We start from the raw sequence: 25220 nt of genomic DNA, 5'->3' as shown, positions 1-25220 counted from the left end.
ACTTTAAAACTTCATAGCACTTTGACATACACTATCACATTAGAATAGTGTCAGATTCTACATCACTATGCATTAATTTCTATGGCCCACAAACTGGAAACCAGGCCACAGAAACTTAAGTTAAGAAATTTTTTCCTAGGTTTACTCAGAAAAATGTATGAATCAGCTATCTCAAACAAAAATAATTTAGGAGTGCATGGGTAGTTCTGTCAGTTAAGCGTCCGATTCTTAATTTCGGCTCAGATCATGATCTCAGTCCACACTGACAGCATGGAACCTGCTTGAGATTCTCTCTGTCCCTCTGTCTCTGCCCTACCCCACTTGCACTTTCTCTCTCTCCGAAAATAAACTTAAAAATTTGTTTTAATCATTTAAAGTTTTGGTGTGCTACTTTCAATTTAAAGTACTAAAACTGATGAATTAAATATAAAAAGAATTCAATTAAATTAGAAATTAATTACATATTAGGAGACCAACTTTATTTAATGACAAAAAATTTAAACAAACTGTTTTCAATTGTATTGAAAGAATTGAAACTGAATTGAAAGAATCGGGATCGGGAGTAAAATTTACTATTATTTAAAGAGTTACATTTTAAGGATGCCTGGGTGCCTCAGTGGGTTAAGCGGCTGACTTCGGCTCAGGTCATGATCTCAGGGTTCGTGAGTTTGAGCCCTGTGTGGGGCTCTGTGCTGACCGCTCAGAGCCTGGAGCCTGCTTCAGATTCTGTGTCTCCCTCTCTCTCTCTGCCCCTCCCCCACACGCACTGGCTCTCTCTGTCAAAAATAAACATTTTAAAATAAAAAGAAGATATAGAGTTATGTTTTCATTGCAACAGATCTTAGTAATGACCACCAAGGAATCCTGCCTCTGTTTCTTTGTAGCAGGATGTCACTGCTCCTCCCATCATAACATGTCCCCTTCTCCACCGCCCCCACCCCCCCATGAACCTACATTAGCTTTGTGATTTGCTTTGGCCAAGAGAATGTGCATAGCGATGTACAAGTTCAGGAGCCCAAAGCTTTACAAAAGTCTTAGATGGCTGCCACCTTTGCCCCTTTGATTCCAGTCACCATGTAAGTAACCACTTCAAGCTTTCTGATACAGACAGCTCGAGAATGAGTAGAGAAGTAGAGAATGAGACCCTGTGGCGAAAAACTGAAGTACCCCAGCCCATAGCCAGCAGCATCTAACACCAGATATGTGGATAAGACTACCTTGATGGAATAATTTAGTAAAAGTAAAATGACTTAAAATGTCAAAAGAATAAAAACAAACAAACAAAACGCCTATCTTACACTACCCTGCCAGCCACCAGCTGAATATAGTCTCATAGGGAAACCCAGCTGACAACATGTGGAAGCAAGATGAATTGTTCCTGCTGAGCACTGCCTGTTATAAGCCACTACAAGTTGTGGGGTGGTTTACCAAGCAACAGTAGCTAATTGTAACAAGACTAGAATACACAATTGGGTAATGAGAGTTAAAGAAAGTATAAATTACAGTATAACTTATAAATATGAGGTTCAAATGATCCCAGGTCTTTAAGTTCTGTATCAATATTTTTCTCCCATAAAGTTAATGAAGAAGCTTTTTTATCCTTCATGTTCTCCTTCCCATACTGGGTTTTATTCTTCAAGGGTTTTACTCTACAAGAGATGGGATGATTTAATAGTAAATAACCCTGACTAACAACAAGGTAGACAAACTCTTAAAATGTGGAAACTGCTTGGGAGTAAAAGGCAAAGAATGCACATGTACATGTATGAAAATACAAACATACAGAAATCATCATGGAATTACACAGAATTCTGGTTCTATGTGGTACATCAGGAAAGGTATCCTGACATGAGGATTGCAAGTGTTCAGTGGAAACAGACTGTGAACAGATTATATCACTAGTCTGTAAAATATGAATCAAAACAGTCCAATTATATTCACTAAAGAGACAGGCTGGTTTTACTCCAGAAAACAATATGGAGTTTTCTCAAAAAGTTAAAAAATAGAACTACCCTGGGGAGTCTGGTGTCAGTATCCAGTATCCCACTCTTAATCTCAGAGTCTTGAGTTCAAGCCCCACGCTGGGGTTTAACTTAAAAAACAAACAAACAAAAATAGAGCTACCCTATAATCCAGCAATTGGCCCTACCAGGTATTTACCCAAAGGAAACAAAAATAATGATTCTAAGGGATATACATGCACCCCAATGTTTATAGCAGCATTATCAACAATAGCCAAATTATGAAAAGAGCCCAAATTTCCATCAACTGGTAAGGGGATAAAGATGTGGCATATATACACAATGGAATATTACTCAGTCATCAAAAAGAATAACATCTTGCCATTTGCAATGATATGGATGGAGCTAGAGAGTATTATGCTAAGCAAAGTAAGTCAGAGAAAGACCAACACCACAGGATTTCACTCATATGTGGAGTTTCAGAACCAAAACAAATGCACATGAGGCAAGAAAAAAAAAAAGAGGGGGGACAAACCGAGAAACAGACTCTTAACTATAGAGAACTGAGGGTTACTGGAGGGGAGGACAGTAGGGGGATGGATTAGATATGTGACAGGGATTAAGGAGGGCACTTGTTTTGATGACCACTAGGCTTCTATGTAAGCGATGAGCAACTAAATTCTACATCTGAAACTAATGTTACACTGTATGTTAACTAACTGGAATTTAAATAAAAATTTGGAATAAGATTTGAAAAAGAAAAGGGTGCCTGGGTGGCTCAGTTGGTTGAGCGTCCGAGTCTTGATTTCGGCTCAGGTCGTGGATCTCCACGTTCACGAGTTTGAGCCCCGCATCAGGTTCTGTACTGCCAGCACAGAGCCTGCTTGGGATTCTGAGTCTCCCTCTCTCTCTGCCCCTGCTCTGCTTGCACTCTCTCAAAAGTAAATAAACATTAAAATAAATAAAAATTTAAAAAGAGAGAGGCTGATTTTAATAGATCAACACAACAAGAGGAAACTGTAGAACAAGATTCAGTTATATGTAAACATTTAGCATATGATAAGGAAGGGATTCCAAATTTGCAAGGAAAGACTAAAATTACCAAATACTGGTACTAGAAAAACTGGTTAATAACTTGAGCAAAAGTACATTATTCAAAATATAATAAAATCCAGATGGATTATTTTAAAGAGTTAAATAATAATTAAAATAACCTAAATGGATGGGAAGACAGTATTTTTGAAATCTTTAACTTTTAAAAAGAAAAGACTCTTTTCTACATATAAAAACAAAGCAAAAATTATAAAGGGAAAAAGCAGGTTTAGCTACTGACATTTGAAATGCTTCTACATTAATTTAAAAACCTTTCAAAAGCAAAAATTTGGAAAATGAGTAAAATAAATGTTCTACATTTTCAGCACTGTTTAACTTTTTTTACAAATCACTGAACATATATACACATAAATGCCATAGAACAATGTAAAAAGGACAATTCACAAAAGACACAGAGTCACTAAATAACAAAAAATGTGAAACTCAACCTTTAAAGAATTAAAGGTAGTATTTTGCTCTCACTAGTAATCAAAATTGTTGAGTTTTGCTTTTTGTAAGACCCAATGTTGCTCAGGTTATGGTGAAATGAGCACTTGCATATATTAGAGACAGTATAAATTGGGAAGGACAATTTTAAAAGAATTAGAAACCATAAAAATGTTCTCTGTCCTAGAAATTTCACCTCTAGGAGGTGAACAAAGGATTAAATACTGTTTATTACAGTACTATTTGCCATGAGAAAAACCTGCAAACAATCTGAGTATGCAACAACAGAGATGTGACTGAAAAAAAATCATTATAAAACCATACAATGGCCATTAAAATTAGTATGTTCTGACGAAATGCTTAGAGATTTAGGAAAGTGGTTAATATATGCATGAATAAAAAACAACCAGAAGGAAATAAACCAGTATTGGAAATTTTTTATATAAAGCCATAGGTCAGAACCAGTGTCACTCCCAACTGAATCAGTGAGCACAACTAACAATAAAAATAATCAGAACCATACAAATACATATATCTCTTTTAATCCTTAAAAGAGCCCTGTGAGGACCTATTTTTATAAACCAAGTCACTTAATCACAGAGTAGACTCTTTTATCCACACCCTCAAAGAAACTTAAACTTTTAAAAAGCAGACTTTTTTTAATTTAAAGAAAAAACAAATGGACAAGTTGGCTATGATGAGAAATTTTTACATGGAAAGGTCAAAGAGTGGAGAAAGGAAGGAAAAGATGAAAAGAAGGGAGAAAAAAATTTCAATTTTAAAGTAGCTTTAGTTCCAGAATGAACTATTTTTAAGGACAATGATACAGGAGTTTTTAACCTATGTTTAGAGTTCTTGTGTGCAAAGTGGAATGGGTAAAGAAATTCCTGATGGAAAATTAAGGGGCACCCAGATGGCTCAGTTGGTTAAGTGTCCGACTTTGGCTCAGGTCACGATCTCACAGTTAGTTCGTGAGTTCGAGCCCCACAGTGGGCTTTGTGCTGACAGTTCAGACCTTAAAGCCTGCTTCGGATTCTGTGTCTCCTTCTCTCTGCCCCTCCCCTGCTCCCTCTCTCAAAAATAAGTAAACATTAAAAAAAATTTTTTTAAGGAAAATTAAAGTACACAACAATAGATAACCCTTAAAATAAACTCATGTGTTTAGACCCAAAAGAATCAGAGAGATCTTAGAGAATTTTGAAAGTACAAAATCTAATCAGTGAACCACTGACAGAAATGTTTGGTGTAGGTTAAAAAGTGAATTCTAGAAGGAATGCATTATCAGGCAGGAGGTTACTTTCCAGAAAAAAATCTAAATTTTTAACAAAGGTTCGCTGGTATGTAGTAAAGAATTTCATTATTACTAAGTGCCAAGAAGAGTTCACCAGGAAGCCGAATATTAGAAAGTAATTGTGTAGCCATAACATAAGAAAGAAAACGGGGGCACTGGGTGGCTCAGCTGGTTAAGCTTCTGACTTAGGCTTAGGTTATGAACTTGGAGTTCACAAGTTTGAGCCCCGTGTCAGGCTCTGTGCTGACAGCTCAGATTCTGTGTCTTCTGATTCTGTGTCTCCCTTGCTCTCTGCCCTTCCCCCGCTTGTGCGCTCGCTCGCTCTCTCTCTCTCTCTCTCTCTCAAAAATAAATAAAAACATTTAAAAAATTAAAAAAGAAAGGAAATGAATATGAGTTATTTTAATATAACATAATTCTGTGTTGGAACTGAGTGAATTTCTATTAAGTTGCCTATGTTCAACTAACTCTCAAGCGCTTAAAAATTAGGTGATATAAAATCCCATCAAAATTTCCAACGTTAACCAAGTAAAAAACAAATGAACAAACAAAAACCAGTAGAAAAAAAGAAATGAAACAACAAACCCAACAGTAACTGAAACTGGGGAGACGACAAAAGCAGATAATAATGCATTAACAGGGGCGCCTGGGTGGCTCAGGCTAGTTACCTAGTTACCTATCCAACTCCTGATTTCAGCTCAGGTCATGATCTCACGGTTCCCTGCTGACAGCACAGAGACTGCTTGGGACTCTCTTTCGGTCCCTCCCAACACACGCATGCTCCCTCCCTCTCCCTCTAAATAAATAAATAAATAAATAAATAAATAAATAAATAAATAAAGTTTTTTAAGTTATGATTAATACTTATATGTAAGAAAATAATAATGCATTAAACAAAAATTGGCAACCAGCAATAAAACAGAAAATTTTAGAAATAAGAGCAGAAACTGTCCCAGTCTGAGCTATAGAATTCAGCTCTTCATCCTGCTTCCAATTCCTTAGAATTCTGAGAATATCACAAAAACTCCCAAATCTGGAAAGAAGAGATCTTTTTATCTTTTTGCTTTCCTGCCCCCTTAATTTGTTATTTTTCTGCCTAAAGAGTAATACCAGCTTCAGGGCAGAAAAAGGAACAAGTAGGATACAAAAACAGGAAGAGTGAAGAGGTGCTGACTCTTTGGAAGTCAAGGAAGGATCTAGACTAAGAATGAATTGTATAAAATCAGGGTATTCTCCCATAGGAATGAGACATCCCACATAGTTGACAGATTAAAATCTAGTACAAGGCATTTAATCAAGCATTAAAAAAGAGAGCTGAATCTGGGGTTTTACAAAAAAACTTATACCGCCCTAGCTGAAATTTTACACTGTACCCTTGCCATTCCCTCTGGCTTCCAAAAGAGGCAAAAATACTTATTAGCCCTCACCTACCTCAATATAATAAAGGCTTTATATGAAAAACGCACAGCCCATATCACACTCAACGGTGAAGAACTGAGAGCTTTCTCCCCAAGGTCAGGAAAAAGATGAAATGTTCACTCTCACCACTTTTATTCAACACAGTACAGGAAGTCCTAGCCACATAAAACAACATAAAGAAATAAAAGACATTCAAACTGGTAAGGAAGAAGTAAAACTCTATTTGTAGATGGCATGATAACTACATATAGAAAACTCAAAGACTCCACCGAAAAACCACCAGAGGATAACAGCATACAAAATCAAGCATTGTACAGAAATCTGTGGCATTCCTATACACTAAAATTGGAGTAGCAGAAAGTGAAATTAAGAAAACAATTCCATTTATAACTGCACCAAAATTAATAAAATATCTAGAAATAAACTTAACCAAAAGGTGAAAGACCTGTACTCTGAAAAACTATAAAACACTGATGAAAGAAAATCACAACAATGTAAAGAAACGGGTCAGAAGAACAAATATTGTTAAATTTTTAAAAAATGTTTTTATTTATTTTTGAGACAAAGAGAGACACAGCATGAGCAGGGGAGGAGCAGAGAGAGAGGGAGACACAGAATCTGAAGCAGGCTCCAGGCTCTGAGCTGTCAGGATGGAGCCTGACGCAGGGCTCAAACTCTCGGACTGTGAGATCATGACCTGAGCCAAAGTCGGACACTCAACCGACTGAGCCACCCAGGCGCCCAGAACAAATATTGTTAAAATGTCTATACTACCCAAAGCAATCTACACATTTAATGCAATCCTTATCAAAATATCAACATTTTTCACAGAACTAGAACAAACAATTCTAAAATTTATATGGAACCACAAAACACCTTGAATAGCCAAAGCAATTGTGAAAAGGAAAAACAAAACTGGAGGTATCACAAATTCCAGATTTCAAGTTATATTCCAAAACAGTAGTAATTAAAACAGTACAGTACTGACATTAAAAACAGGGGCATCTGGGGGCGCCTGGGTGGCGCAGTCGGTTAAGCGTCCGACTTCAGCCAGGTCACGATCTCGCGGTCCGGGAGTTCGAGCCCCGCGTCAGGCTCTGGACTGATGGCTCAGAGCCTGGAGCCTGTTTCCGATTCTGTGTCTCCCTCTCTCTCTGCCCCTCCCCCGTTCATGCTCTGTCTCTCTCTGTCCCAAAAATAAATAAACGTTGGAAAAAAAAAAAAAAACAGGGGCATCTGGGTAGCTCAGTCTAAGCATCCAACTCTTGGTTTCAGCTCAGATCATGATCTCACAGTTTTGTGAGTCTGAGCCCCAGGTCAGGCTCCATGCTGACCATATGGAGCCTGCTTGGGATTCTCTGTCTCCCTCTCTCTCTGCCCCTCCCCCACTTGTGCTATCTCTCTCTCTCACTCTAAATAAATAAATAAACTTTTAAAAAGTTTAAAAAAAAAAAAGGGAGGTGCCTGGGTGGTTCAGTCCGTTAAGCTGCCGACTTCAGCTCAGGTCATGATCTCACAGTCTGTGAGTTCGAGCCCCACGTCGGGCTCTGTGCTGACAGCTCAGAGTCTGGAGCCTGCTTCCGATTCTGTGTCTTCCTCTCTCTCTGCCCCTTTCCTGCTTGCTCTCTCTCTCTCTCTCAAAAATAATAAGCATTAAAAAAAAAAAACTCTTTTTTAAGTTAAAAGAATTTTTTTTTTTAAGTTAAAAAAAAAATCTTTTTAAAACAGACACACAGGGACACTTGGGTGGCTCAGTAGGTTGAATGTCCGATTTCAGCTCAGGTAATGATCTCAGGGTTTGTGAGTTCGAGCCCCATTATCAAGTTCACTGTTGTCAGCACAGAACCCACTTCGGATCCTCTGCCCCCCTTTCTCTACCCCTCCCCAGCTTATACTCTCTCTCAAATAAACATTAAAAAAAAAAAAAAAAGACACATAGATCAATGGAAAAAAAACAGAAAACCCAGAAATAAATCCACAATTATATGGTCAACTAATCATTAACAAAAGAGGAATGAATATACTATGGGGAAAAGACAGTCTCTCCAACAAATGGTGTTGGGAAAACTGGACAGCTACATGCAAAAGAATGAAACTGAACCACTTTCTTTCACCATACACAAAAATAAAACGGGTTAAAGACCAAAATGTGAGACCTGAAACCATAAAAATCCTTCAAGAGAGCATAGGCAGACGTTTCTGTGACATCAGCCATAGCAACATTTTTCTAGATATGTCTCTTGAGGCAAGGGAAATAAAAGCAAAAATAAACTATTAGGACTACATCAAAATAAAAAGCTTCTGCACAGTGAAGGAAACAAAACTAAAAGGCAACCTATGGAAGAAGAATTCTAAAGTTAAGGCAGGAATGATTTCCCATTATGAAAAAATTCAAGAGAATACAGGCTGTAAGAACTTATTTTTGAAAAAACTTGACAATAAAACTCAGTCAATTTAAGAGATGATATAAAAAACTTACTGGAGAAGCTGTGGTAAGAGGCCTGGTAGTGACCATCTAACAAACTGAATACAGAACTCTGAGGAAGTGATTATGTTTTTACAAACCTGAAAAATGTAACATGAAAATTTTTTTTAAACATTGGATAGCAGAAATGGGGTTGCTAAGGTTTTTACAGCAGAACTCAATATAGATTTTGAAGCATTTTGTCAGAAACATAATAGTTTGCCACCAAACAGTAATTACACATAAATCCCTTCCTTGTAGAAGGGATTTTCTTTGGCTAATCACTCTCTCATATACTGATAAAAGTGGCCTCATACTCCAACCCAGACAGGGAACATGGGTGTGTCTGAGTCAATTAAGATAAATCTATTCTCCTTAGCCACTGACTGCTTTAGTTCTGGGATAGGTTTGGGTTGGGATAATAAAACAGAAGGGGACATTTTCTGTGAGATGACTATGAACTGAACATCCCATTCTTAAAAAGGTACTCCCTTCCTGCTTTCGGATGTTCAAGTATTAGGTCAAGATCCTGGGAATAACTGCAGCGACCTAGCAATCATGCCCAGAAAAGCCAAAGGAACCACAAAAACACAATGCCCTGCCACTCTTGGACCGGCTATTGTGAAATTAACAATCTAGAAAAGTCTAGCCTCTGAACTTCTTATGCCAAATAATAAATTTCCTGTTCCTTTAGCAATATTCTCTAACAGCTGAGAGCATCTAAATTGGAAAGATAATGGTGTTTGTTTTTATAATATCCATTATTAAACTTAAAGTTATATATACGGAAATAATATCCTTTGTGATAAGGAAATTTTATTTGAAGTTCAATTGTGGTATCTATTTTGCTTCACTTTTTCATCTATGTACCTAAATCTGACTTTAATATTTTTTAAGTATTAACAGCATTACATCATCTTAACAAAATAACTGTTATCAACCTAACCATCCTTTTTAATGTTTCTACATGTATGTATAAAAATGACATCTAGAATGTTTTACTTAGTAAGAATGATGACTATTTCTGGATGGCAGATTCAGGAGTGGGTTTTGGGTTTTTTTATTATTATTAACTTGAAATGGTTAAAATGTTCTCTAGTTTTTGTAATTACATATGACTTAACAAAAAGAATGGGCTAAAATGAGGTATGCCAGCTATCCACCAAACCCATCTCTTTATCTTCCTGAGACTATATATAACTAGACACTTCCCTCAGTTTCTTTTGCAGTTATATGCAGTTATAGAACTTTTGGGTTCTAGCCAAATGCAATCTGAATGAAAAAGCATGGAAGTCACCTCTGGGCATGGTCCTTAACAGCCCCCAACAATTAAGTGTCCATGCTCCTTCCTCTTCCAGAGATTAATGCAAATGACCATGGCAGCCATCAAAGCAACACGGAAAAGAAGGCTAAATCATAAGATGGAAAGAACCTAATTTCCCGATTCATGACCTGGAAGAAAGCTGTCTGCCAATCAAGATCACCGGTTTTGGACTTAGCTGTGAATGAAAAATTAACACTATATTAAGCCAATTCATAATTTGAGAACTGTTAAGTGTTGGGAGACAATTCTATAGGAGTCTCTACTGTTTTCTCTGCATGTCTTAGGAGAGAGGCAATGCCTTACCCATTGTTTTAGACTATCTTTTCAAGGTTGTATAATGAACAGAATCGTAAGACAGAGTGTCTGCCTTAGGAGCAAAGGGCAGCCATGCTTACTGTCCATTAGAAAAGATTCAGATGCCCTAAACTCAAGGTTTTTCTACTACAATGCAACAGATGGCATAAGCAGATGTCACGTGGCCCTCTCTGTGTTGCCTTATGGAAACTGGGTCTTGGGGGAATGGTACAAAAATACTGATACTCTGGCCTGTGACTCATGTAAGTAACAAACTGGCCTTCATTCCTGACCCAGAATTCTTCTGTCTCCTAAGCAGTTACAAGTAGGGTAATCATGGACCTCTTTCACAGCGCCTGACAGCTTGGTGATGAGAACATGATGCCATTAGAGAGAGACAGGGGCTTCTGGAAAAGTAAGGATAAGGGCGCCACAGGCCAATTAATGGGATCCAAGAGAAGTCTATGGGAACGGGTAACAAACCTATCAAGTAAATTATATGGGCAATCAGGCAGTAAATAAACCGTCCTCCATTTTACTGTTTTATAAGGAGAAGGATTTGAGGAGATGGTTGCAGGTTGAGAACTGGGAAATACAAAGAGAGCTGTCCAAATGATGTTCTGGTGGTTGCTAAATCTTCTCCAGAGAGAAAGACTTCCTTGACAATACACCAGTTGGCTTCAGTTCCATCCAATTTTAACAGTAAGATTCATTCATAGGTTCTATGATCTACTGATATAGATTCATCCTTGGAGGACAAAATGCTCCAACCCTCTTGAGGTAACAGTTACAGAGACACTGACCTCTACTGAATAGGAAAGGAGGAAAGCTAGCATGCAACCATAGTGGACAGAAAAGAGGCAAATCTTTAAAACTCTGATTCACTTGAAGGAAGAATGGCATCAGCAAAACTGTAGCAAAACACCTCCTGCAGGCTATCCTGCCAACTTGATTTTCATTTAGAGATGACAGTAAAAGATCTCAGTGGGTCCTGGCTGTTTAAAGGCAGTTCCAGTCCTCTCAGGGAGATTTTCCAGAGATAAACCAATTCCCATGGAAAATTACAGTTGAGACCTTGACTAGTGTTCAGGCTCTTAATGCCCCAGATTGGATTTAAAATGCTAACAGAGCATTTACAGTGTGATACAGGTCACCACTGGATAATGAGAAATCTAGCTAAATTCTTACCAGTTGGCAAAGCCACCCTGAAACACTCTCCCAGCACTTATGAAACTACCACCTTACTGAAAGTAGGTGAAAACTTGAGAGGCTACTTTAGTAATGGGGTGGCAGATATTCCAGATTAAGGCAAGCTCTCCAAAAGAGGTCCCCACTATGTTAAGCCAAGATCTAGTCAACCAAAGGGTAGAATCTGGCTGCTAAGTCAAGGGGTTCCAAGGGTTGAAATAAATGGCATCGATCACAAGGACATCACTTAATAGGGCACTGTAAGTTCTGAAAAGATGGGAAATTTATTTGAGTGACTCATGAGCAGTCACCGTGCCTTTCAAAATTGAAAGTAAATACAAAGGCATATTTAATGGTACAGAGCCACTCTCTAACCCCACAACCTCTCACTCTTCCCCAACCTCCTCATCCTTTAAGGCAACACCAGTTTTGTGAAGAAGAAAAATGATTAGAGATGGCGATGAGGTTTCCCTGTCACCAAGAAGGAATCAATCAATGACCATATATAACCATTCAAGTATGCTGAGGAATGTGGAGAGAAGATACCCAGATCACTATCTTATCTGGGCCATTAAAGAAAAAGGCACTAGGATTCAGTGGACAGATTCAGTAGGGCAAGGATGCTAACATGACTTTGTAGGCCAAGCCTTTGGGTAATTAACTATTCTTGTGCTGCTTATATACCTAAAAGTGTAGCAGGAATTGATATGACACCCAACCTAGCAATAATCTTTGTATTTTTAAAGAACTGTTAAAAATGGTAGGGGGTGGAGGTGGGGAGAGGGAATATGTGACAGAGGCTGTATGTGATCTGCGAAGCCTAAAATATTTACTATCTGGTTCTTTACAGAAAAAGTTTACAAACTCCTGTGTTATATGCTTGTCATTACCCACCTGTAAGTGCCAAACAGTATTCCCCCAATCAGGAAGTGCTAATGGAACATAAAAATAGTTTCCCAAACCATTTCCTTTCCCTCAGTGGCCCAAGAGAAATGGAACAGAAATTCCAGGAGGACAAAGGGAAACCACAACCTTGATTAAAGACTTACAGTAACAGATGTGCTATCTGAACACAAAAACCTTGCAAGGCCACTGGAAAAAAAAAAAAAAAAGGTGAACAGGAGCTAGAGACTTAACAATAGTAAATTACTGTCAACTGAGTTAGTTATTGCTCTCACAGTCACAGCTGCTACAGACTTAATCTATTACAAGGACTGATGGTACTTGCTAAGTTGTCCTGGACACTGCCAATGCCTTCTTTGCCATACCACTTATAACCAGAGGATCAAGTCAGTTCATGTGCATACTGCAAGGCCTCCGATAGAAGTCTGCAGCGCTTCCTCAGGACAATCTAAATCCCCTTGCCAAATGTCACACCAACAGGTATGCCAGGATTTAGTGTCTCTTTATCCTCTGATTTCCAAAGCTTTCGCTATGGGCTGTTGAGTCAGTAGCATCACTCTCAACACTCTTCCTTCGATGTTATCACACCTCTCCCACCAAGGCCAGGTGAAAAACCACAATAAAATTCAGGGACCTGCTCAACAAGTGAAGTTATTTGGAACTATGTGAGCAGATTTACAATGTCTGATCCCTCGTAGGTCTCGATACCCTACCCCACTATCAAAAAGGAGACTAGGTGTCTTGTTGAACTTTTTAGGTATTAAAGCCTCTATATGATTCATTGGCATTTTACTTGTTCCTTTATATCAGCTCTCCTGTAAATATGCATTCTTTGAGAGGAGCCCAAACCAACAGGTTGTGCTGGAATCTGTGCAGCAAGCTATATTCTCTACCTTTAGGGCCCCTCATTATGCATTTGACCTAGAAGTTTCTGTGACTGATGATTTTGCCATTTTCAATCTCTGGCAAAGCACGCGCATTGAGGTTTTAGACTGGTTGCTGTCCTGACACAGCTATCAGTGCACCGAACTATATGCACTTAAGAATGGTTAAGATAGGGGCGCCTGGGTGGCTCAGTCAGTTAAGCTTCTGACTTTGGCTCAGGTCATGATCTCACGGCTCATGGGTTCAAGCACTTCATCGGGCTTTGCACTGACAGCGCAGAGCCTGCTTTGAATTCTCTGTGTCCCTCTCTCTCTCTCTCTGCTCCTCCCTCACTTGTGCTCTCTCGCTCTTTCTCTCAAAAATGAACGAACATTAAAAAAATTGGAGTGCCTGGGTGGTGCAGTCAGTTAAGCATCAACTTTGGCTCGGGTAATGATCTCATGGGTCATGAGTTCAAGCCCTGCTTTAGCTAAGCTGGAGCCCCACTTTGGGTGAGCTAGAGCCCCACTTCAGACTCTGCACTCTCTCTCCCTCTCTCTGCCCCTCATGGGATTCTCTCTCTTCCACTCTCTCTTTCTCTCTCATGCTCTGTCTCTCAAAAAAAAAAAAAAAAAAAAATTAAAAAAGAATTAGAGGATTGTCTAAAAAAACAAACTTAAAAAAAATCTTGAGATGCTCCATTAAAAAAAATGGTTCAGATAGTAAATGTTACATGTATTTTATCTTAATAAACAGAATTAGGAGTTAGAACTACTATGGAGAGAGAAATATAGGGCCCAAGGCATTATCATTATCATAGGAGAAGCAAAATAAGCTTGTACAGAGAAGTACAAGTGGCTGGAGAGCTACCCCAAACTGCTTTTATTAAAATGTTCTGTCTATATGCTACATACTTCTTTTCCATACATTCTCCCCTCTTAAATGAAATGCTATAACTAAAAGTTTCAGGTCAATTTGTTTCTGATACTGCCTGTTTGTGAAGTGAAAAACAACAACAAAAATCACTTGCTTTTAAGATACAGCTATTATGACACAAAAGATCTGATAACACACTAAGGTATTGTAAAACTACTTTGTACTACTTCTGTCACAAATTATCACTTGAGGTTAATACCCCCTTTAAAATTTTAAGTGAATCAGGGGCGCCTGGGTGGCTCAGTCGGTTAGGCGTCCAACTTCAGCTCAGGTCTTGATCTCATGGTTCATGAGTTCGAGCCCTGCATCAGGCTCTGTGCTGACAGCTCGGAGCCTGGAGCCTGCTTTGGAATCTGTGACTTCCCCTCTCTCTCTCTGTCCCCTCCCCAGCTCATGCTCCGTCTCTGTCTCTCAAAAAATAAATAAACGTTTCAAAAAAATTTTTTAATAAAATAAAATTTTACGTGAACCAATGATAGCGTGAATTATCAGTGATAAAAATACCTCACATGATACGATAAGGTAGTAGCATATAAAATTAACATATAAAAATCTATAGTCTTTATACATACAGATGATAAAATTACACAAGTAGAAAACTCCTTTTAAAATAAGAAAAAATAGGGGCGCCTGGGTGGCGCAGTCGGTTAAGCGTCCGACTTCAGCCAGGTCACGATCTCGCGGTCCGTGAGTTCGAGCCCCGCGTCGGGCTCTGGGCTGATGGCTCAGAGCCTGGAGCCTGTTTCCGATTCTGTGTTTCCCTCTCTCTCTGCCCCTCCCCTGTTCATGCTCTGTCTCTCTCTGTCTCAAAATAAATAAACGTTGAAAAAAAAATTTTTTTTTAAATAAAATAAGAAAAAATAAAATAGTAAGAAAGGGAATTTGGTGGCAGCATATAGCATACAGTTTCCCAATCTGAGTCCCCACATAAAAAGAAACAGCTTAAACAAGAAAACCAAAATCCGTGGACTAACATTTACAACAAAACCAATTGTTCAAAATATCGCCATGAACTCCAAAATACAAGCAGGTTGGGACAAAGCCCTAAAGACATGCATGGTAACAGTATTTGTGAGGGGAGAAGGAAGTAGCAAGTAAACCCCCAAATCAACAGTCTCCACTGGAAAGCACTGGGGGCCAGTGTGAGAACAGCATCTGAGACAAGGGTTTTGTCCTTGCCAATACTGGACAAATGCAAGAGGCCTACAGAGAAGAAGGACTGATCTAAGTCTCAAATCACCCTTCCAGGCAGGGGTCCATTGTAAAACAGGGACACACGCCAAACAGAACTGGCTTCTAAATACCATCCCCAGTAAAAGAATATGATATGATGATATTTTCTTTTAAAGGAGGTGATGCGCTATGAACAACACACCCCTTATGTGGTAATTCTATCAAATATATTTAACCTGGATCTAATCAGGAGGTGTAAATAAATAAGAAAAATCCCTGGAGAAGGATAATCTGTGAAACAAATGGTCTGGCCTCTTGAAAAATATCAATGTCAAAAAGATAGAAAAGCCTGGAGACTGTTTTTAGATTATAGCAAATTAAAGAAAAATAACTAAATGCAATATCTGATACTTCACTCTATCCTGAGTCAATTTTTCAAATCAGCTATTAAAGTAAAGCTATTACTGGGACAAAAGGAGATATTTGGATATGGACTATGTATTAAATAGTGATTATATTTCATAATTAATTATGTTTTATTTCCTAAGTATTTAATGTTATATCAAAATAGTATTATATTACACTAATATATTAAATATAATCATAGGTGATCATTTATAACATTAATAATTAATGAATACTATAATACATGACTTTCTACTACATTAATGTTATGTTTCTTAAGTAAGATAGTTACATTGCAGCAATGTAGAAGAATGTCCTTAGGAGATGCATGCCTATTTAGAGATGAAGTGTCACCATGTAAGCAATTAATTCTCAAATGGATACACAAGGTTTTTTAAATGTCTCTGTATTTTATGCATATGTATAAAGATAAATCAAATGTGGTGTAAAATGTCAACAATTGTTGAATCTAGGTTAAACCTACATAGCTGTTCATTGTACTATTCATACAAATTTCTTGTAATATTAAAATCTTTTAAAATAGAAAGGTAAGGGGTACCTAGGTAGCTCAGTCAGTTGAGCATCTGACTTTGGCTCAGGTCATGATCTCACATTCCATGAGTTCAAGCCCCACCTCTGGCTCTGTGCTGACAGCTCAGAGCCTGGAGCCTGCTTCTGATTCTGTGTCTCCTTCTCTGTCTGCCCTTCCCCTGCTCATGTTCATGCATGCTCTCTCTCACGCTCGCTTACTCTCTCGCTCTCTCTCCTTCTCAAAAATAAACATTTAAAAAACTTAAAGAAAAAATAGAAAGGTAAAAATAACCTGGTATATAAGTTATTTAAAAACAAACTAAACAATATTTAGGAAATAGTCTTAAAAAAAAAAAAGCTAAATATAGTAGAGCTATCATGGTTAACACCTATTGACTTTTCTTCCAGTCTTTTATAAATAAAATTATTAAGCAAAATTAGGAATAAATTTTTTTTAATTAAAACAATTTTTAATTAAAGGGGTGCCTGGGTGGTTCAGTCAGTTAAGCATCTGACTTCAGCTCAGGTCATGATCTCACGGTTCCTGGATTTGAGCCCCGCGTCGGGCTCTGTGCTGACAGCTCAGAGCCTGGAGCCTGCTTTGGATTTTGTGTCTCCCTCTCTGTCTCTATCCCTCTCCTGTCTTGTGCTGTCTTGAAAATAAATAAACATTTTTAAAAATTTATTTAAAAAGTGTTTTTAACTAAAAAAAATTTAAGTGCATATTGCATCTTTTGTATATACACTGCATCTTTTACTCCTATTAAAAGGCCCTTCCCCCATTATTTGTCTTTTAAAATCATGGATTTTAAATATAATAATATTGGGGCGCCTGGGTGGCGCAGTCGGTTAAGCGTCCGACTTCAGCCAGGTCACCATCTCGCGGTCCGTGAGTTCGAGCCCCGCGTCAGGCTCTGGGCTGATGGCTCAGAGCCTGGAGCCTGTTTCCGATTCTGTGTCTCCCTCTCTCTCTGCCCCTCCCCCGTTCATGCTCTCTCTCTGTCCCAAAAATAAATAAACGTTGAAAAAAAAAATAAATAAATATAATAATATTAATAATATTAACTAACACTTAAGATGCCTTTCAGTTTTCTGCACGGACAACCAGATTTCCAACTAGCACTTCTAAGACATGCCAAGGCAGGGGTGGCACCTGGGTAGCCCAATCAACTGAGCATTGGACTTTGGCTCAGATCATGATCTCACAGTTGGTGGGTTCAAGCCCGACATTGGGCTCTGCGCTGATTGTGTGGGGCCTGCTTGGGATCCTCTGTTCCTCTCTCTCTGCCCTTCCTCACTCTCTCTCTCAAAAATAAACAAATCCTAAAAAAAAAATTTTTTTAAGAAGTGCCAAGGCATTTTTAGATGCATTAATTCACTTAATTTTTACAACAATCCTATGAGATTAAATACTAATATCACCTAGACACAATGAGAAACGTGAGGCACACATATCCCACTCCACACGAGTCATAACTTTTCATTTATTCTTGGCCATTTATATCATTTCTAAAAATTAGGTGCTATAAGTAGCTAAATAGTGATAAATAACCATTTTATATATACACCTTAAAGTAATTACCTAATACTTATTTGGGGGAAAGAATATGAACTTTAAGCTCCTGACATGCCATATTTAACAGATTCTAAGTAACTTATTTAAACCTATAAAATGGACACGTATATTACGGTGATCCTATGTCACAATTTACTCGGCATCCTTTTTTCTTTCTTAGTGGTATGTATCAATCAGTGACAAGTCAAATTAGATGAAATACAGTAAACATCTTTTCAAAAAACTTCACCTATTTACTCAACACTCTCACTGCTTGTAGCTCCATTTCTGAAACATACAAAAGTCAAATGAACAGAGCACAAAAGTTTAAAAATATAAACTGACCTTTCTCGCTATTAGGCTCCCAAATGTATAACTTTGGACAAACTGTTTAATATCAATGAGACGCTCTACATTTTTAATTTGTTTTCCTAGGAAATGAGCATGGTGTCTGAAATTCAGTAGATGCTTCATAAACGTTTATCAATTAAACATGCATGTCCTTATTTCTTCAACTATGAAAAAGGAAATTAAACTAGATAGTTTAACATAGATAATATATTGACAAATATTTGTATTATAATAGTAAAACAATTCCTTATAGTCACTGAATCTCCATAATGCTATGGTTTTTAGATAGCTGGAATATAACCCTAAACACCTAAATGTATGTAAGCATTTGAGTCTTTATGTCTTGTGGAATCTCAACCTTACGAAAAATAATAACTCTATAGACTAAAGAACTTAGCCTTCAACCAATTCAATTAGTCACAAAAGCCCATTTCATGGACATGCCATTTAATTGATGCACACTGTATTAATGTTTGTCTTCAACATCTAAATTCAAGAAAAATTTCAAAAAGGTTATTCACACCGACTTGTAATTTTCACTTGTCATCCATCCTCTTTGACAAGGTATCTATCCCTTCTAACCTACACACTCTTTATAAATCCCTTCTCCCAAACATTTACTAGGCTAAATAACAACCTCCTGAAACACTGTATAAGATCCATAAGGAAAAAAAAGATTCCCAAGATTCTTTGCACTAGCATTCTTTTTAGAACATGAAAAAACTTCACCATGTGTACTCATACAAAAAAAAAGTTTTGTAATATATCTGATTTATCTAACTTTTAAAGAAATGTGATTATTAAACCTCCAATCCAAGAAAAAGACAGGAAGATATATGAAAAATAATCCATGGACTTTGGGGTCAGGCATACTTGGTCTTAAATCCTGGCTCTGTCATTTACTAGTAGGTATCTCTTGTTTTTGTCTGCCCATGATTTTTCTTTAGGTAATTCTTCCCTACTCCATGTAAGACCTTCAACCACAGTATCCCACCAGCCCTGACCACAAGACCACAATTAGCCAAAATAAGGTTAATCCTAGGTGGACAAATCTCACAATTCCCGAACATCCTCAATTCCAATAGCATTCACTTAAATTCTCTCTTCTTCAATATGCGTATAATAACATCTTGTGCCAGAAATTACGAAGGGTCTACTATCCTATTTAACAAGTGAGCTGCCAGCTTCATGGATGCTGCAAGAAGATACTAGAGTCCTGGTTATACACAAAGGGCTTTATTACTCACAACAACAGGAGTAGCCAGAAATGTCAGCATTTCCACGGGTTCCCCAAGTCCCAGTTTTAACACGATGACCTGGAAAGTGTCAAATGATGCTTGCATACATAGTGGGTTTCATTACAGGAGAGGAACTTTGGGCTTAGGAAACCCAATTCTGAACAGTAAGCAGGCCTACTGCCAAATACCCCAGAAAGAGATATTATCTCTGTATATTTTCCATGGCTATAAGCAAATCTGCCCTTTGCTCTTGATGACGGTGCCTCCATTTTCGAAGACTGTTCATTACGTAAACAACTCTGAAAAGATAACCTGGAACAAAGGCAGTCAAGGCCTCTATTCATAAGATGTGTACGAATCTGAGAGACCCATGGAGACCTGTCTCGCAATAACTGATGTCAGAACGACCAGTGAAATATTAAACCACTACGATCTATACTTTCTCCATAACTTTGCGTTGATTCACACTCTTACTTGTTCTTGGACCTCACTGAGTCTTCCAGACCCTTGCTCCAACATTTTGTCCAAATCTATGTGACCCTGTCCCCTAGTTTCACTTCCATCTATTTATCCAACTTGGATCCCATGACTTACTACTTTAAACACTTCTGACAACAACTCACTTGTTCCTTTTCCTTATATTTACACCCAATCTGCATAGCAATATCTCCCTTAGGATTCTGTCCATACCTATTTTCTCTGCTTCATTATCCAGGTGACCAAGTTAAGGATCTAAATGACTCTTTCCTTCCTCCTCCCACAATACAGGAAGACAAAGTATTCTTCTTGTTCACTACTACACCTTAGTATCATGTATTCCTCCGGTTATTGCCCTATTTCTTCCCTCTTACTGACATCCAAGATTCTTTTAAAACAGTTAAATACTCTATTTACATTTCCTCATATTTACTCTATTCATCTACCAACTTCAATTAGCTTCTCCTCTGACCATTATACTGAGACTGTCTCAAGAACTTCTTCAGCATTAAATCCAAAAGACATATACTTGCTTTACATTAGTTGATCTCTCAAATGCATCTAATTGCTGAGCACTAACTTTCTTAAAATATTCACATACCAGATCTCTCCTAATTTTCTTCCTGTATCTATGGCTACTTCCTTTATAGAATCCTCCCTTGCCCATTACTGATGAAAAACGAGAGAAAGGGAGGGAAGCTCTAATTTACAGAATACCAACTAATTAATGGATATAGAATGAATTATGGAAAATTATTTTCTGTCAAACACTATTTCAGGTAGAAGCATCAATGGATGCTAAAACCTGTGAGTGAAAAATTTAATAGGAAACAGGGTATCTGCCCAATTCTCAAGGTGGAGTAGCCAGCCTCCAAGAATATCCCATGATCTCTGCCCATAGGTAGTATCCAAATACACTGAATAGGTTGCTCTGTGTAACCGACAGAATATTGCAAAAATGAAGTGTCTTAAAAGTGGTTAAAATGGCAAATGCTATTTTATATATATTTTACCACCAAAAAAAAAGTTAAAAAAAAAAGTCATTCAACAAGGGGGGTGGGAAGGCAGCATGTAACATGCGAGGCTAGGTCACAAAAAAACTGCAGCTTTCAGGGTGTCTGGGTGGCTCAGTCGGTGAAGCGCCCGACTTCAGCTCAGGTCATGATCTAGCAGTTCCTGAGTTCAAGCCCCACATCGGGCTCTGTGCTGACAGCTCAGAGCCCGGAGCCTGCTCTGGATTCTGTGTCTCCTCTCTCTGCCCCTCCCCTGCTTGCGCTCGCTCACTCTCTCAAAAATAAACGTTAAAAAAAAAAAAAAAAAAAAACTGCAGCTTTCACCTTGCTCTTAGATCACTCACCCTGGGGAAAACTAGGTGCCCTGTCACACAGCACCTAAGCAGCCCTAATGAAATACCCACGCAGCCAGAAAGTGAGGTTCTTAGCCAGCACCAACGTGCTAGCCATGGGACTAAGCCACCTTGGAAGCACATCCTCCAGCCTGAATCAAGCTTCAAGCTACTGTATTCCTGCCAAAATCCTGACCGCAATCGGATGAGAGACCCTGAGCTAGAAAAACCCTAAGTCCAAATTCCAGACCCACAGAAACTGTGAGACAATAAATGTTTATTATAGTAAAGCTACGCAACTTTAGGGAAATTTATTGTGCTGCAATAGGTAACTGATTCAGATTTTGTTATGAGGCGTGGTACACTACCATCACAAAAAACCCTAAGATGGGGGAGTGGCATGGAATTAAGCAATGGGCAAAAGCTAAAAGGACTTTCAGGAGATTATGAGGACAGACTAATGAATACTGAAGAGACTATTACTTGAAACCTTCTGGCCTTTCAGGAAGGCTGCTATCCAGAGCATAAAACAAAGTGAGAGAAATTTAATTGTATATTAGAGGAAAAGGGGTCCTTGTTATATAGAAGCTGAAAGTTTAACAACATTGTTGCCTGTGGTAACACAAAGTAGAAAGTGTATTTAATGAATTGGATGATTTAACCAAGGCGATTTTTTAAGTAGTATGTTGCAAGTGCAATCTGATTTTTTGTTTAAAAAAATAAAGGAATACAGAGATAAACTAAATCAGGAAAGGTTATTTGGCGGTCCTGAAAATTCATATACTATGCAAAAAGCAGACAATATAAAAGTAAAGAATGGCTTCCAGACAAAGATAAACAGTACCACCTTTTCATGAACAACTCAACTATATAAATGGCAATCTATGAGTATCAGTGTACAATGAAGAAAATTAATCAGCTAACTAGAAGTTGAGTATACAAAAATTAATGTCTACATAAAATTGGTAACACACTTTTAAAAGGAAACCAATTTCTGAAGAGTAACAAGGTACTGAAGAGTACTCTCAGAAAACCATTCCAGGAAGAGTAAAACAAGGGTGTGACCATAAAATCCACTGTTAAGATCAAAGCAATGTCTCCAAGAACCTGAAACAGGGCTTCATAGTCATCAAGGTCATGAAAGACAAAGAATTAAGGAAATATTCCAGAAGGAACAGACTGAAAAGCTGAGGAGACATGACAACTAAACGTGATCCTGGATTGGATTCTGACCCAGAAAAAGTTTCCCCCGTCAGTATGGAGGATATCAGTGGGGGAAATTTGAATGGGATGTGCAGATTAGCTAATGGTTCTGTAAAAAATGTTAATTTACTGATTCTGATAATTGTACTATAATCATGTAGGAAATCCCCCTTTTTATTAAAACTACACACTGAGTAGTACACTTAGGCTAAAGGGGTATTACGTTTCTAATTTATTCTCTAGTAATGCAGAAAAAGAATATACAGAGTGAAAAAGAGGGACAGCAAAGAGGGGAGGGGAGGGACGACATGATAAAGCTTAAAATGTCAACATTTTGAAAATGTGGGTGAGTGGTACAGAGAAATGTGTACTATTTTTCAACTTTTCTCAGAGTCTAAAATTATTGCAAAATCAGAAGTCAACAAAATTTTAATCCTTCTGGCTGGCTGCCCAACACCTCAGGATAAAGGATCAAACGAGCATCACTTATAAAATCCTCAGGAACTGCCCTTTTTTGACCAAGTGGTCTCCTGTCACTCTTCAGCCCCACCAAACACACACCCCAGGCATTCTTAACTGCTGTTCCTGAAAAGACCTTGCCCTCTCAACTCTTTGCACATGTAGAAGCTTAAAGCTTTAACTTGAGTGGAAGATTTCCAAAAGGAAAGTACACAAAAAAGGAAAGGGGATGACAGGTAGCTCTCAATGCTGAAAACTTTTAAAAAGATACAGAAAAGTAATGACAACTCTGTGAATGAGAGTTTGTCCTCTGAGAGCCACAGAAGTAGCCCAGTTCTCTTCAAAGAAATGAGTATTCCTACAAAACGGTAAGTCAGTATCTGTGGTTCACAAAACACTAACTGCAAACCTACCTCCCACAAACACCCAGCATACACTAACAATATTTATGTTGGCAAAAGCTCCTTTATCTATTGCCAATTGTTAGTAACAGTAAAGTAGAGCAAGTAAGGGGGGTGGAGAACACTGCAGGAGATAATCCCTCATAGCTACAGTAGGGGACAGAACAATTTTCTAGGAAACCTACATGGAAAAGAGCGCATTTCCACATAATACATTGTCACTAATGGTGACTTTGCTGCAAAGTATTGTTAAGTATAATACCACACTTTTAATACATCATGGATTAGTTAACATTAATGAGTAGGGAGAGGATGTGTCTGAGGATCATTTGAACTGCATTATCTCAATGCATTAAATAACCACAGATTTCTAAATAAAGACCCACAAATTAACTTTCAGAAAAAAATCCTTTCTGAAGCTGGGAACCTCACAATACAACCACATATTGCCATGTCTGATACCCCTTCTCCATTTCCTAACCTTGGCCCACAATCTCACTTCTGTAAACATAAAAATATTAGGCTTAAAAGAAAATTCTGTTTTATAATGAACATTAATAGTCTTAGAGGGTAGGGGTGCCCGGGTGGCTCAGTAGGTTAAGCATCCGACTTCGGCTCAGGTCATGATCTCGCGGTCCGTGAGTTGGAGCCCCGCATCAGGCTCTGTGCTGACAGCTCAGAGCCTGGAGCCTGTTTCAGATTCTGTGTCTCCCTCTCTCTCTGACCCTCCCCCGTTCATGCTGTCTCTCCCTGTCTCAAAAATAAATAAATGTTAAAAAAAAAAAATTAAAAAAATATAGTCTTAGAGGGTATTCTTCTTAAACAATACTTAAAGATACAAACTGTGTAATGACTGAATTAAACTCCTCCTATACATAGTTTCAATTCATTTCAAACACGTACTTTTGTTCCTTTAAAAATACATATATATGCCAACTTTTCCATTTGTATGGAAACTGTCCTTTATTCAAAGTTGTAACTCACTATTAATTTTCCTTTCTCACAGTTAATATCTAACCAGTATTAATATATCTTGGGTCACACATAAATTCTCTGAAAAGCAAAAACTATGCACTTTTTTATGTTCTCATAGTTACATAAAAAGGTAATTTATAAACTGTTGATTTCATTTTCAAATAAGGGATCTGGATAGCACAATCAGTATGAAATATTCTTTATGACCACTTAGTTATAACTTAATACAAAATATTTAAAATAGATTTTAAAATATGTACCAGTATGAAGGTAGATAAAAAAATTCGAAGGGAGAGTGACTCCAACATACCTCATGAATAAGACCAAAATTCACCTCACAATATACAGTATTCTAAAATCAGAATGAATTGTGAGTGCTACCGTTCAATGCAACATTTTATAACAGGGTAAGAATATACTAGATAAACCTACTAGATATTAAAATCTTAAAAGAGATAAAGAGGGATAGAGGATGACACAGTCTATAACACCCAGTCTTTACAGCTGTATTATCATTTAGCATCATACCATAATAAAAAAAGTCCCTTCCCAAATATTCCCAAGGCAAGCAACCACGTCCAACAATAATAAATGTATACTATGTGTACCTCATAGCCTTTATAGATTATCAGAAAAACTATTACAAAATAAAATGTAGAAATGATTTTAAGTTTGACAACAAAATCAAGTTATACTAATCTTACATATGCCAAAAACAAAATGCAAATAGTACTCATATACTAATGAAAATACCAACTGCTAAAATTCATAAACAGTTTGACTAAATACAATGTTGTTAGCCTAGTATTCAACTGTAAAAACACTCATAAAATGAAAATCTCATTCCTACAACAAAAAAGATAAATATAGTCATTAGCACTGTATTTATTAAACACTGTACTACATTTAATAACTGACCATTAA

The 25220-nt window shown here is 37.7% G+C and overlaps 1 protein-coding gene across 10 annotated transcripts in view; it reads right to left on the bottom strand.

Moving 5' to 3' along the window:
* MLLT10 (MLLT10 histone lysine methyltransferase DOT1L cofactor) overlaps positions 1-25220 on the bottom strand; it is a 240055-nt gene that overhangs the window by 95967 nt on the left and 118868 nt on the right. The gene's annotated exons all lie outside the window — the stretch shown is intronic.

Source organism: Lynx rufus, unplaced genomic scaffold (genome assembly GCF_022079265.1).
Source record: "Lynx rufus isolate CCGP_SWC_20201006 ecotype Redwood Valley unplaced genomic scaffold, mLynRuf1.p SCAF_7, whole genome shotgun sequence".
Taxonomy (NCBI): domain Eukaryota; kingdom Metazoa; phylum Chordata; class Mammalia; order Carnivora; family Felidae; genus Lynx; species Lynx rufus.
Note: the sequence above shows the minus strand (reverse complement) of the source record. Positions and strands in the feature narration are given on the sequence as shown.